This window comes from Gambusia affinis, linkage group LG06 (genome assembly GCF_019740435.1).
Source record: "Gambusia affinis linkage group LG06, SWU_Gaff_1.0, whole genome shotgun sequence".
NCBI classification, from domain to species: domain Eukaryota; kingdom Metazoa; phylum Chordata; class Actinopteri; order Cyprinodontiformes; family Poeciliidae; genus Gambusia; species Gambusia affinis.
In genome coordinates this window covers 6,905,388-6,920,654 of record NC_057873.1, presented here as the reverse complement: position 1 = coordinate 6,920,654, position 15,267 = coordinate 6,905,388, and the positions used below count along the sequence as shown (strand labels likewise).

General features: G+C 36.9%; 1 protein-coding gene across 8 annotated transcripts in view; it reads left to right on the top strand.

The window, feature by feature from the left end:
- The window catches only part of tenm4 (teneurin transmembrane protein 4), a 225,673-nt gene that overhangs the window by 12,302 nt on the left and 198,104 nt on the right, over positions 1-15,267 (top strand). For 7 of the 8 annotated variants that reach the window (XM_044118610.1, XM_044118609.1, XM_044118608.1 and 4 more), the window contains exon 1: positions 3,605-4,074. The exons of the other annotated variant lie outside the window; for it this stretch is intronic. The gene's annotated coding sequence lies outside the window, so the exon portion shown is untranslated. Of the gene's footprint in view, positions 1-3,604; positions 4,075-15,267 lie in introns of those variants that run through there. 8 annotated transcript variants of the gene reach the window in all.

Sequence of the window (15,267 nt, the reverse complement as noted above, 5' to 3'; positions counted from 1 at the left end):
CTCCCCTCCAGGGGTTCTTTTTGTGGGCTCTAGTGTCCCTTATATGACAGTAGGCTGACAGGAAAGGGGGAGAGAGAGGGGGAAAGACAAGGGGCAAATGTCGCCGGGTCTGGGAATCGAACCCGTGACGGCCGTGTCGAGGACTGAAGGACTCAAATGTGGGTCGCGCTATCCCCTACGCCACCACAGCACGCCCAACGCCTTTTATATTTTTAGCAACTTTTTAGATTAAACAACAACAAAAAAGTGGTGTCGGCCAAAGTCTGAATCTGTGACCATTAGTGATTGGTCAGGAAACTGCAATTGTCCTCTTCACACTAATTTGTGCTGGTCACATCAAATCAAAATAACACATATTGAAGTTTATAGTTGACATATTACAAAACTGTTAATATGGTTGAATACTTTTGCAATGCAGCGAATCTATTCTTTGCTGGAGCTTTGGTAAAAAAAAAAAAAGTTTCAGTATTAATAATGCATTTTAATATTTTCATGCATCGTTTGTAGATAAAAGCTGTATTTTTGGAGGCATAGAGAATGAGTAATCCTTCTGACATGTCACATTTCACATCAACATCAAGCATATTAGTATGCAGTTGTTATTTACACGCCCAGCATTCACAGAGCAAAATCAACATTTATTTGAAGTTTTGCCTTAGGCAGCCTGACACACGTAAGTCTGGTGTTTGCTTTCACTTTAGTTCAGTGTTTGGTCTTAACTGATTCCTGAGGGAAATGGCTACCCCTTTATCTACGTAGCGCTCCTCTATGTATGCTGGCTCTCTTTCTGCTCGCCGGTTGGTTTGTTGCTGTGCTGTAAAGTCCTTAACTATTGCCACAATAATAATAATGACCTCAGTGATGCTTTTAAAATGACTTCAGACCCTGTAGAGGTTCTGAAAGTCAGGCGAGTTTTTTTTTTTTTTTTTTTTTTTTTTTATGAGATGGTGAACTAAAATTGAGGTTTCCCGCTGCTTGAATAAAAATTTCTTTATCTTGAAGGTCACATTATAGGGCTTTTGCATACGTTGACTTGATATATAATGTTCTATATGCCATAAATTCTGATTGATAGCTGGCGACAGACTACTACTGTGAGCCATCAATTTATTTCTCAAAAACTGGCTGGCAGGAAAATTGGTGTGTAGCCATTGAATTACAGCCCACCACCTGCAAACATGAGCCTGAATGCAGCAGCTTTTCCAACCGAAATGGGCCCCTTTCCTCTTGTTGCCTGGGTCAACGGCAAATCTCACATTCTCACAACGACCCAACCCACAATGCCAGGCAGGTCTTCGGTTTTACATCTGAAAGCATATTTAAACTTTTCACTCATTCACTCACAGCCTCGTGAGCAGTGAGACTCTGAGCCTGGCCAAGATTAGCTTTTTGGCAGACAATGTGGTGAATTAGAGGCCACACATGGCCCCTCTCTTATTCTCTGGGTGACCAACCACACTTCCAGGGCCAGGAACCCTTGACCAGTCTTTTTAACACAGAAGAAGAAACTAGAAGTTGGAGATGAGTATATAACAGAGGATTTAGGTTTAAGAGGTTGACCTGACAATTAGAGGACAGATGGTGTTCTCGTTAACCTAATGTATGGCAATCATAGTTTGGAGGAAAAAACTGTTTAAAGATCTTTACAAAGGACTTTGTTGTGGTTTAAGACTCAAACATAATAAAACTCTTATTTATCAATGCAATACTCATTAGATAATTGATTTCAAAATAATCCTGGAATCGTTTCATTAAGTTTTTTACTTTACAGAGGTAATCATCAAACCTCATAGTAAAGAGGAAAAAGCCACTTTTAACAATATATCTTTAAATTAGGTGGAACTGTGCTGAAATCATACCACTTGCATTCTCAGTAGCAGCATTTCCACAAAAGAATGTGAAATAAATTTTACAGCTTACTTGTCGAAAGCGTGAACCTTGTCTTCTGAAATTGACTCAATAGAACCAGTTGTAAAAAAGAACACTTTTTGGTCATCTCCAAGATTAAATTAGTTAATCTTAAACTAACAAATTAGGCCTCTGTTTAGAACCACTGGCCACGAGGAGGTGCCCAGGTGCCCTTAAAATTTTCTACAATATATCAGGACATATTTAATGTTAGCAGGACAGTGGTGGGAACCGCTAACTAAAAAGTTAGCTGCGCTAACTATGAAGCACTAATCATAAACACCAGTTTTACCAACGTGCTGTACCAACATGGTAATTTGCTGGAGCTTTGCTAAAGCACTACACTCAAATATGTTGATACCCACCATATATCAGTATCTACAGCTTAATTTATCACGTAGTTTACTCAAATTGGAAATCCAAAAATAAATTTGATTAATGGAAACATAGCCATTAAAAAAAAAACTGTTTTTTGATAAAAAGGTTTTGTGCTAGGATGAGGTTGTTTTTCTCTACCATGTCAAAAATGTTATATTTTGTAAAAGTGCAATGGAAACACTTGTTTCACACTGTGCCAGGTTGTATACAGCAGCAATACATTTATTTATAGTTACTGGCTCCCTTGGTTAATGCACAGCTGGTTCCACTAGGTATCACATCATCTCATAGTTCATCAAACGTTGAGTTTGTCATTTGAAAATTTTGAATCCTACACTCTTCTGTAAAATCACTGACTACAATTTCCCCAAAACTCTGCAAATTTGCATTGCTGCTTGTTGCATCAAATCCTGAATAACGCTTTAACATCTTCTCTACTGAAAACCACAATGCTAGAGCTGTGGTTGAACTCTGAATATCTCATATAATTGCTTAGGTCCATCACTGCCATAATTTTTAATGAACAAACTCTCTCATGTGTGATTTCAATTTCATTTATTTCATTAAAACAAAATGTTGTTTTTTTTTCAAAATTAACAGAATATCAAAAATGTTTTGCGAAGGCTTGATCTTACTTTTGAAATTTCTTATATTTATGGCCTTATGAAACAGAGTGGAGAAAATAGTAAAAAATAACGTTTCTGCTAATACTGTCAGTTCTTTGTCGACATCATTAGAATTGAGACAATAATAAATCAATTTCTTATCATAAGTCATATATAACAGTCAATGAAACAACTTTAAACCATGGAAATGACAAACATTTAACAGTTTTAAAAGCCTACCGTTTGAAAACCCTGGTATACTTTGATGTCTGCCTTCTTGTTAGTTACCTTAAAATATTTAAAAAGGTAGCTGGTAGTTTTTGCTCTGATCCTATCTCTTTCTTAGGGTGACATTAAACCCTAAGTAGAGGTGTCTAGTGCTTATGTGAGGCTTAGTTAAATCATTTATTATTTTCTAATTTACATTATTTATTTTTCATATTTTTAATTGTCCATAAAGGACAATTTTTTACTTATTTTCTTAAGGAGAAAACCCGTTCGTTGTTTGTTGCGAGGGAAATCGCATTAAAAATAATGTACTCAAGGTTAATATCGCAAAGTCACCCCTCTGAATTCTGAAATCCCCCTGTAGGATTATGACAGATACTCTAAAGTAAAAAAAAAAAAAAAAAAAGGGCGGATATTTGGACGCTTTTACCGAAGGGGGCGACCACGCACGGTGGCTCACTCATTCCCTCTCCAAACTCGTAATTGTAAATCGTGAGGAGGAGGGTGGGTAGTGGGAGTGGGGGACCACGCAGCTCACCATTTCCCAGCATATCGGCTGGCGTGTCACCTTATCTCCCTGTGCCGTGTTTGAGGGGCTATCTCACATATTTCTCCCGGAGGATTTTCACGGCCGTTCAGTCAGGGCTGTGCTTGTTAATGGGCGTCTTGGACGGCTGCCTTTCCTCATCCATGTGTGCCCCTCTGAGTGCGCCTTAAGCAGCAGCAGGAGCAGAGGCAGCAGCACCTTGGAAGCCCAGAAGGAGGAGGAGGACTGCTCTCTGCCGTGCCGTGCGGTACCGCTTGGTATAGTGGAAATACGCTCGCTTGCTCTGGTTACTATCAAAACCAGTCGGAGAGAAGAAGAAGAAGGACACGAAGTGAAGAAGGCTTCACAGACTCATTTTGTGAATTGTTAACGGGACGGGCCTGCTACAGTGGACATGTCTTCAGAATGGTAAGGTTACATTTCAGCGTAATATCTGCCAGTGTACCACGCAGCATGAACGGAGAAGTACTGTAATGCGGGGCGCCGCGGTGATCAATCGGATCACAGGCGGTGGATGATGTTCTTACTCAGCGGGGTTTGCTCGCATCTGTCCCCCCTTGAAGCGGGGCTTCGTGCAGCGCGGTGCGTAACCTGCGCCTCGGCTTTAGAAAGGGTTCACAACCCGTCTCAACAAAATCGCTCAGTGCGGATTTGGAGGCTGATGCATATGGGAGATCAAAAAAGTCCTGGTACAAAAAGAAAGAGTGGGTGCACCGTGTCCTAAATGATGTAAAACAAGTAGGTGAATAAATGAGGATGGATGGAGAGCAAGGATCTGTTTTAAGGGTTTATAGAGATTATGTTTCACAGTTTGACCAACCTTGTGTTCTGTATCAGCTTTTCTGAGCAGGCTGCGACATTATACCACCAGAGATGGACAAATCAATCGATCAGAGCTCGGAATCTGCCGATATTTTCTTGATCTGCACGTAAAACAAAAAATATTTTTTGTTGTCTTTTTTGCAAAAAATTTAATCAAAATTAAAAATCAAATCAAATCTTATTTGTATAGCATATTTCAACAGCAAGGCATTTCAAAGTGCTTTAAATCATAACAAAGACAAAAACACAAAGTTATGCAATATAAAATCAACAATCAAAACAGTACATTAAGAAATGTGTCAAAATTGAGATTTATGGGCTGTAAATCAATATCTAACAGCATGTACTTTGCACTTCTTTTGAGTTCAATAGAAGTCAGACTGTGGCAACTGATGCCATTTCTATCATATTGTATTTGGACAAAATGGAATAAGTCAAAATTGGAATTGTGAGGTCAGACTACAAATTAAAAGTTATCAGCCTAAAACTCACTTTTGTAATGCGCAAAATGACAGATTTTATATCTGTTCCACATGTTGGCTCCAAATAAATGATTGGAAAGTCCTGTAGTGAAAAAATGTATTCATTCTTATTCTTTCAAAAGGTCAAACCTAGGAACTTTGTACTTCTTCAGCCTCTAAGCTTACTGCATGATGATTAACTTTCATCTGACATTTACAAATCAAAAAAAAAAAAAAGTTGTTGGGTTTGGGAAAGCTTGATTACTTAATATATGTCAGTATTCTTCATATCTATTTAGTTTGGTTCTGTTTTGACTGTTTTTAGATTTGGGCAACACCTGTAATGTTTTACCACCATTTTTTTTTTTTTTTTTACATTTCTATTGGTGGGTTCCTATTAGAGGTTCCAATCAAAGCTTTTCTTGGCCAATACTGGTTTTCTTCAAGGCACTGGCCTGTTGATCCAAAGTTAAAGTAATATTGACAATGAATTAACCTAAAATTAAAAAAAGCTTCAAGTTTTTTTATTTATAGAAATAGTAGTTTAAATCCTGCAAAATGTGTATAGACTTACAAGATTAAAACACATGCTGTTGGTTGATGGATTTATTCACTATAAATTGTATGGGCTTTACTTTTGATGCGTTTAACAGCCAGGGGAAAAAAAGCTAATTTGTCAGCATTTAACCTGCTAATTGCTGATCAAATCTAGTCAAGGAAAATTGGCCAATTCCAATTTCTGGGTGCATAGTGGATTTCTTGTTCCTATTCAAGTTTTCTGTTGCATTCAGTGTAATAACAGCACCACTTTTTGGATTGTGTATGCTCCTTCTGGAAAGGAGGCCCATAGGGAAAACCGCATAGCTTATAGTTTCACTGCAGCAGCATAATAATAATAACATGAATAAAATTCATGAACAGATCTGCCTACAAGAAACGCTGTGGTTTTCAATAAATCAGAAGAAACTGCACACATAGCCCCTATATAATTAAAGTCATATGAAATTCAGTGTTGAATTTATTATAATTCAAATGGACTTTTTTATTGTTAATTCATACCCGGGGGGTGGGTTGGGGGGTGGGGGCTTTAGAGCTGCATTATCACAGGGAGGTCACAATCCAGCCAGTCAAATTAAATTAAATAAACTGAGACAACTGAAAGGCATAATATAGTTCACACAGATATTTGAGACGGAGGGAGTGAGAGGCAAGAGGAGGACCCCTGGGCGTCGTTTTTGGGGCCCAACACAGTATAAATCAGTGTTGCACTCAGATTTAGCAAGCTGTAAGACTTGCACATAAGCTCACACACGCCTCTCACAGTAGTGGTGTAGCAGTAGGAGGACTGCTGATCACAGATTACGCCTTGATCCTACATGAAATTATATTTAGATGGAGTTTTTCTTTCTTATTAGCTAAATTAATTAAGAAAGAAGTGAAGACTGGTTTCTTAAATCAAGCACCTTCCATTGAAAATAATTACTAATTAGAGTTTCTTAAACAGTTTTTGTTTAATTGGCCAAAAAAACTGAAAAATAAGATTTTATTAGCTGGCCAGTAAATACCTGGAACCTAAGAACTCATGCAATTTTCAGTCAAAGTATGTAATTCAATGCATTTCCTTTTTAATTAATTAAAACTCATGTAGGGGTTAGGGGCAAATACTTTGATCAATAACTAGAGATAGCATTGCTGTTCCACTCTTTTTTTTCTATTATATTTGAAACTATAACCTTTACAGAGGACCCTGTAACACATTTTCTTTACTGTTTTATGCTTTATAGTAATTTGAACAAAAATCAAAAATCATAATTGGCAGGTTATATCTCCATGAAAATCAGAAAGCTGTATCTCTCTGTGTTACAGTAGTCTTCATTTTTATTTCATGTTTGCATTTTAACCTAGTGAGCTTTTTGTATTTGAGATTTACTCTACCTTTCCCACCATTTATTTTTATTTTAGAAGTGGGTTCCCTATTAGAGATGCACTGATTATGCCTTTCTTGTCTGATAACATGTCCCAACTTTCTTAGGGTCTTTTATGAAGGCAGTGTTTAAAAATCCAACATATCCAATTTTTCTTTTTTCCTATGTGTTATAGCTCTAAGATAAATAGAAATTGTTATCGGCAGGGAAAAGCCTGACCAATGGATCTCTTATTTATTATGTTTTATAATCAGAGTTAAAAAAATATATACAAAGCAGTTTTTTGCCATGGTAGATAAGTTTTCCCAGGACATGCCACAGACACCCAGACGTAAGATTCCCAAAGAAAGAAAAGGGGAGCGGGTGAGTGTTTGAACTCACAAGTGCCATCACTGGCTATATTGGCGGAGGTTTAGGGGGCATGACCTTAGATATTAGAGGTTAAATCCAGGGGAATCCAGAGGCCCTCAATCCTCTGTGGTGAGTGTTTGGTGGAAGCATCAAATGAGAAGCCTGAAGTTGTTAGGTCCCCTCCAAGTTAACCTTTGCAGAACAAGGCTGCATTCTCCCTCTCGTCTTTGTCGTGTTGATGAGCTCAGAGAAGCCGCCTCAGCACCATTTCTCCCTGCGTGGTAAGTGGGGGAATGGCCCAACCTTTGTAGTCACAAATGAAAAATCTGTTGCTCGTCTTTTCACCTCAGCTGCTGTCTCCCTGCGAGCCGAACGCACGGCTGCTCGTTCTCCTGCGAAACAAGGTGCGGATTGTAAGGCGGCGCGCAATCTGCAGTTGGACCTTGTTATATTCCATGAACGATTGTTGTGTTTGAGCTAATGCTGTACGAGGGCAGACGGATGACGGGGAAGAAACAATGAAATGATTCTCTCTCCCTGGAGTTTCTTGTGGGATACTGTGTATTTGAAGTAATAATTGTTATGAGAACTGTACAGTCATCTGGGGAGGCGCTGGCTGTGTGTTGGGACTGGATACAGCGGATGATGAAAAGAATGTTATTCCTGATTAGTTGGAAGAGCAACAGAACCATAAATGGCTTTCATTTGCCTTTCTGAATAGATACCCTTAAAATTAATCTCAGTTTAGTGAAAATTACTTAATTTGATATTTCTAAATTAATTAAATTCTTTTTTTTACCCAATACCTACTCTTTTTATTTTATTTAATTTTTTTAATACATATTTATGTTCCAACTGCAGCAAGAGGAGAGGTGAATTTTCCATTTGAAAGTGTTATCTTTAGTCAAAGTTACAGTTTGCCGTCTTATGTTTTATCAAGTGAAAAATAACAAGCAACTGTCACAGTTACACTTCTTCATAGGACACTAAAGCCTTACTCTAATCTCTTAGACCCATGCACATTCATAGAGACACCTAATTTTTTAAAAGTTGACAAAGCTACCCCACTTATTTATCACAAGTCGAGTACACTGCAGGAATCTAAAGCATGTGCTGTTAGAGGGACACAGTGATTGTAGATTTGCTGTTTTTCTTTGTTTAGAGACTCACATTTCCTTTGATTGGCTTTTGTATGGAAATATCTCTTATTACACAACATTAATCAAACCGTGTTTGAAAAAAAGTGAACCATATCTTATCTGAAATATCAACAATAGAGTGAAAAGCAACATAGAGGTCAGCGGAAAAAAGTGTAAAGCTACAAATCTAAACAGCCTGCTGCAGAAGATTTGCTGCTACGTTTGCATGTTGTCCCACCCACTGATCTTTTTCAAGCTTTTTACTAAATGACTGGGAGGAAAACATTCACAAGATATCCAGAGCAAATACTGTGAACATGTTCGTTCTCACATGCCACCCATCTGAAACAGCTGTTGAAGAATAAAGACAACAGAACGTGTGGAGAAACTGCTTTTTTACATTGTCTTTAGAGAAAACTTCACAGGTCTGTTGTAGTATCCTAAAAACTAATATTTTTCATGCTTTGAAAAACATACATTTATGCTTTTTCTTTGTTTTCTGATCTTGCTTGGTAAAATACAGATCCTTGTTCAATGCTTTACAGAGGTTTTGGACCCTGGACTATTGATAAATGGTTGTTTGAACTCTGTTTAAGTTTTAAACGATTGGATCTGATTTCATCCAATTCCTAATGTTTGCCAATTGTGATGCGCCAGCTCTCTTGTGAAGGAACCTAGGCTATGAAGCTTGCCGAAAATTGCGCGTAAACAACCATCCCAATAAAATATCTAAAAAATTACACTTCCAACTTTACATATAGTCAGACCTCAAGGAAAACAGAAAAGTCAATATCCGTTTGGGGAGGCCAGATTGGTGAATCTTTTGATAAAACTTAAGCCTATTTTTGCTCTGTGAAACACTGCAGTACAAACTAAATTAAGATGTGTAAAAAAAACGCCAAGAATTGAAGTAAGAATGAAACTTCAGCTTGTGCTTCTTGTAATATATACTTACAAGTTTCTCATAAAACCAAAAAGTAGGAGAGAAAAAGCAAAAAAGCTGGACTTATTCTTGCAATATTTGTGCTTGTGCCCAACACTATAATTTCCAAGAAGGATCAACATCTTTCCTGGACTTTTCAGTTTAACCTTTCATTTCTCAAATAACTAAAATTGTATCCCTGTTTGGTGTTCTAAAAGTAAAAATCACATAAAGTATCTGAGCAGGGAGATTGAGGTTGAAATTATGTACTTTAGTTCCCAAACACAGGATTGGATTTCTCTTCCTGGGCAAGCAGCAACAGACTCCTCTTTGTGTTCAACATTGCACAGTATTCATGCAGCAATTTTTAAGATCACTCCTACTGCTGCTGCAGAAAATGATAATTCACAGGTGTCATAGTCTTTTGCCCTACATACCTTGCTTTGATATATTCTCGTCTGCTCAGTGCAACCAGAATGCATCAGTTTGTTCAGGTTTCTTTTCATACTGCCCACCCGGCTCATTTTTCCCCTCTAACAGATCATGGTTTAGATAGCAAAGTGGAAACATCGACCTGCGTGTGGTTAGTTAGAGTAAGAACACGGCTGTTGCAGTGAGGCAACTTAATGTATTAAGTCTGTGTCAAAGCAACAAAAAGTTACATTATGCTCACAAGTAGTTATGAACTATACAGATATGCAAATATTTTGTCTCCAAGTATAATGAAGAAATTGCTTATTAAAAGTAGAATTTCTGCTAGAATGGTTGCAATTGGTGGTAAATCTGAGTCAAAACTAGAGATGCCGAACAGAATTTTGAGGTTAATTTACGATTTCTGGTTTTGTAAAGTTTTATCCTGATTTAAAACATCAAATCATCTCATGCATATTGTCACTTATCCAGCAGTCATTGGGTGAGAGGCATGTTGCACCTCTGACAGTTCACCAGTCCCTAAGAGACACACAACAAACAAGCATGCACACGCACTCACTCCTAAGAGCATTTAGAGAGACCTAATAACTGAACTGTCATGTTTTTGAAGTGTGGGAAGAAGCACACTCCAAATACAAAACTCCATACAGAAAGACTTGGAACTTTCGTGCTGCCAGGGAATAGTGACAGCAACTGTGTAGCCCCTATTTTTTTAAAGAACAACATAATCACAGACCAGAGATTGCAAACTGGCTTTTGTGTGTTTCAGTTCACTTAACCAGTATTTAATCAGGATAAAAACTCATTGAGATTAAAAATCTAATTTACAAGAGTGTCCTCAGCCTGTCTGCAGCAGAAGATGCACTGGCATAAAAATTTGGGCCGATATCTAAATCTGACTTTAATATTGTTGCTCTGGCTGATAACTAATATTTACAGATATTATATAAGGTTTCCCCCAGTATCTAGTATAAACCTTGTGGGCCACCGAACTTTACTTGCCACCCCACCAGTCTGTGTTTTGTTCATTTCACTTAGTGTTTTATACACCAGTGACAGTAACGACGCATTAAGCTAACTGTACAGTTGGCTCATTGAGCCACATTAACAGATGTTAGTGCTAATATCTCATGCATCTCATGTTTAGTTTCCATTTTTAGCATATGCTATGCAAAAAAATGTCTTTGTTTTTTTTCAGAGCTGCCAACATTTTCAGATCCAGCATGTTCCATCACAAAGGTTGAATGCTCAAAAAATGAAATCAAGCAATTTTGTTGTGATATGCCTTCCTATTGTTTGCAGAAAGTCTTGCTCTCTCTCATTCTCATGTGAATTGCAGACATGTTTAAACATGTTATAAATTCTCTTTCAAAACCTTTTTACATTTGTGTTTCCTTAGATTTATTTTAAATCCTCTCTTTTCAATCTAAACGTCTCACTTGTCATGTTTAGATTTGACATAAAGAGAAAAAAAAAAGTAGAAATATTTACTACAACAGTATTTTTCATCTTTCTGGATTAGTTTTCTAAAAGGTTTTAAATATCTCTCCATAAGAATAGATAACTGTCCAAAAGATTTAAAATAGTTGCTTCATGGACAATTTGTGTGTTTTTCAACATGGTACAATTTTATACACCATTAGAACACTGCCAGTCTATTTTGAAAAGTTTTGTGCGGTTTATGTTTGGTTTTTTGTGCGTGGATATCAAACGTGAGCTCTACTTCATTTAAAATTCTCATTTCCTTTTTTTAAAAACATGGCTTAGGAAAGGTAATGGGAAGAACAGCCATCTCAGTGCAGTCATTAGAGTTGATGGTTGCCCTGCTTGGTTGTTCACAGCCAAATAATATGAAACCATTTTAGAGGAGCACTAAGTGCAAAAAATCGGCTTCTGAAGCTTATCCCCATATTCTTAGATGATAATGCGCCTACATACTGAGGAGTGTTTCCTGAACACAGGGATATGTCATTTTCATGATCAAGGCCTTGAATGTCCTTATTTAAGGTTGTCAAACTTTACTGCAGGAGAAAAGCTGGCAGGACTGTTTGTCACTTACTTGCTGCTGCACAATACAAAGAGTAAATGCCATGTAGAGTGCTACTTTACTGTCAAGTATTTTGTATGCAAATGCATAGGAAGGCAGGTGCTATTAGGCAAGATGTTTTCATGTATTTCAGAAATGATTTATTTTTTTTTAAAGAGCTGCTTTTTTGAATGAAACAATTTTTTCATACAAATTCGTAATCCAAATCTTTGTAAAGATTTATTAATTATAATTTAAAAGTTTTCCTTAAAACATCAAAGTAATGATGGGCACTGCTTACTAAAACATTAGATGCGTTTTAGTAACGGTTAGAAAATGTTGGCATTCTGATGTAGTAAAATTTTGGGCTATACCTCCAACCTTCTAAACGTGGCAGATGAAGCGTTTAGAAATGTTTAAATTCAATGGAAATGAAAGTAACGGCGAGAGATGGCAACATTCAAATGGTTCAAGAATAAAATGTCAAACTAAGCTTTCTGAAATGATTTGACCTAATAGAGCAGGTTTGACAGAACTGAACTTACAAACCTTTGTGTTCGATTGGCCATCATGCACTAAAGAACTCAACACTGATGGAGAGAAATTGAGGCTGACCATTTCAAACTGCTTCCAAATACAGCTCGCAGACTGACTAAGCCCAGCTGTCGGGTCAATGTGTTTTACACCACTTGAGTTAAATGCACTGCAGCAAATTGCCCCACTCATAATGTTGTGGCTATATACTGTGGCCTGCTGCAGCCATGCACAGTGGGCAGGAAACCCAAGCAATTTCAGTATAAGTCCATGGCTCATGCTGCTTTCGAAAATAGTGACATGAATGATAAGATGTCCTCGCAGCATTTGTGAGAAACATTAGAAGGAAGATTTGGTTGACAGCCATCACGTTCCTTACAGCTATCACACTAACAAAGTGGCATCTTTTATTATCTGCATCTTGGAATCCTCCCGTCAGAACAGACTCCCAAGTGGCATTTCATCATGACCAGGACAATCTTATGCAAGACGGTGAAACAGCAGTCAATTTGCAGGTAATTAAACCCTAGTGATTTACAGTTGAAAAAGCAGCATATACAGTTAGCAGCCAATATGGCAGCATAATGTTTGGAATGATAATAGACCACCACCTCTGTAGCCTTGTATGAGGATCTAAAACCTGTACTTGGATGCAAAGCATGGGAAACCTACTGTAGTTTACACTTGTTTTTTGTTTTTTTTAGCAGGAGTATGCATGCTTGTATACAGTGCCACATTTACTGGCATTCCAGATAAAAATGTCTCAAGTCTTAAAATATTCTCGTCTTTTATTCTCACATTGAAGATTTCTACTAATAAGTTCACATTATTTGGCTTTCGGAAAAAAAAGTTCTATGTTTTAATATTTTAAAGTTTTCCTATTGCTAGCTGTACTTTGTATTTGCATTTAATCTTTTTTATTAGTATATATATTATATATTTTTGAGAAATATTTAAGAGTTTAAGTATGTTGACTTTGATAGTCATTAAAGGTTTTGTTGTGTCAGTCTGTGCTTGATTACTTTGTGGCTTTCTCAAGGACCTAAAAAACTGAATTGTATAGCTGAAATAGAATAGAGAGAACTGAACCAAAGCATTCCAGAGTTCAATTTTCAATATGAAGTAATTCAGTTTCAATTTAGTGACAATAATTTCCAAACCAATACATTTGGACTTCAACATACGCTAATTCAAATGTATATTTTAAAAGCATTTATTCAAGTTGAGGAATTCAGATTCCATTGGAGCAATGCAATTTCAAATATAACTTATTCAAATTCAGTTTCTGATGATGCAAAGTTCTGCCCATGAAGCTTTTCCACTTGTTCATTGTCGGTCAACCAACCTGGAGTGTTTGCGGATGAAAAACTCAAACTTAGTTTTATCTGACAAAAGAACACAATTCCAGTTAAAGTCCCAGCATGTCTCACATGCTTGCATTTGTGTGGTGGAACAGAAAATACTTTTTATGTGGCATAACTCAAACAATAAGATGGTGTTTAAATTTTTTATGGTTGTTATGGAGACTTGGTTGCCTTAATATACCACTCTTCTCTGTAGTTATCCAACGCTGAGCTATCTCCTGTTATTAGTCGTTGACCATTGGCTATGAGAAATCTGCCTTTGTGTCATGTTGTATTTATGCCCCAGGAACAGCTAAATGTCATGCAATACTAATTAGAAGTTTGTAATCATCAACTTTAAAATGTGTATTTATTTAAAATGTGCTTCAGTTTAGTGATGGCTTATATAGGCTAAAGATTTTATTACAATATTTTGTGCCATTTATTACAATAATGATAAAAGTGACTATAAAAATCATTTACTGCCCCCATGTTACTGCAGTCAAAAGCTCAGACATTAAAACGCTGCTCCCAGTCACCGTGTATGAATCAACCACTAATTTAGTACTCATCAATAAAAAGGTAAGGTTGCTTGATTTGGGGCAGAATAAACTAAACATTATCCTTTTAACTCTTATTTGGGAATACAGAGTAAGTCTCTGTTTATTAGATTACCCTTGAGAAAGAGACTTGTAAAGGTCAAAGCAGGCATATTGAAAATGGGTCCCAAACTGATTATTTCAGCTTTAGCAGAGTGAATACTTACAAAAATCTCCCCCTGCACTCTCTGAGACGACTTGTGAAATTTAACTTCTCAGTCCCTAACTCCAGAGCCAAATTCTACTCCGATCTCAAGCTAATTTGTAGCTTTGAGTTAAAGCTCTGATTGCTATGACAGAGGCCTTTTTAGAGGCTGCGAATTAAGACTAGATGAAAGCAGAGGCACAGGACAGGAAGCTTATCAAACTCTGCACTTATTAAGCTCCCTTTTAAGTAATTAAAAGGTTTTCACATCTGAGCTTTTTTTTTTATGTTGACCCCAGCTTTCTGTCAGTAACTCTTAATAAGTTGTCTTGCAAATTACTTGCAAGTAATTTGATGCGCTTCAGCGAAAGGGAGCAATAAAACTGAGGTCTTATAGATATTTTGCAATGACTAAAAGATATTTTAGGAATGTGATGGTAATTTCTTATGTATATTTTCTATCTTTAGATAAAAATTAAGTAATATTTTAACTGTCATTGGTGATAATTTTGAAAGAATGCTAAATCAGCTAGCTACTGCCCTATGGATTAAATAAAATCATCAATCTACATGTCAAGATTCTGTTTTTCTTAAAGTCATCAATGTTTTATGGACTGATTTACATACTTTTTAGCCTTTTGCCATAAAGTAGAGCTGTGACAAAAATTAAGGATTTAGAGTACTCTACAAAGGTCAAAATTTATACCCCTTGAATTTTTTCACATTTTGCCACATTACTACTACAAAACTAATGTATTTTACTACCGTACTTCCAATTCACACACAATGTGAAGTGGAGGCATGGCGTACATCTGTATTCAGTCTCTCCTCAAGTCAATAACTTTCAGAATAACCTGTGAAAGCAATTGCGATGACGACTTTTTTAGGCTGAACTCCGAAGG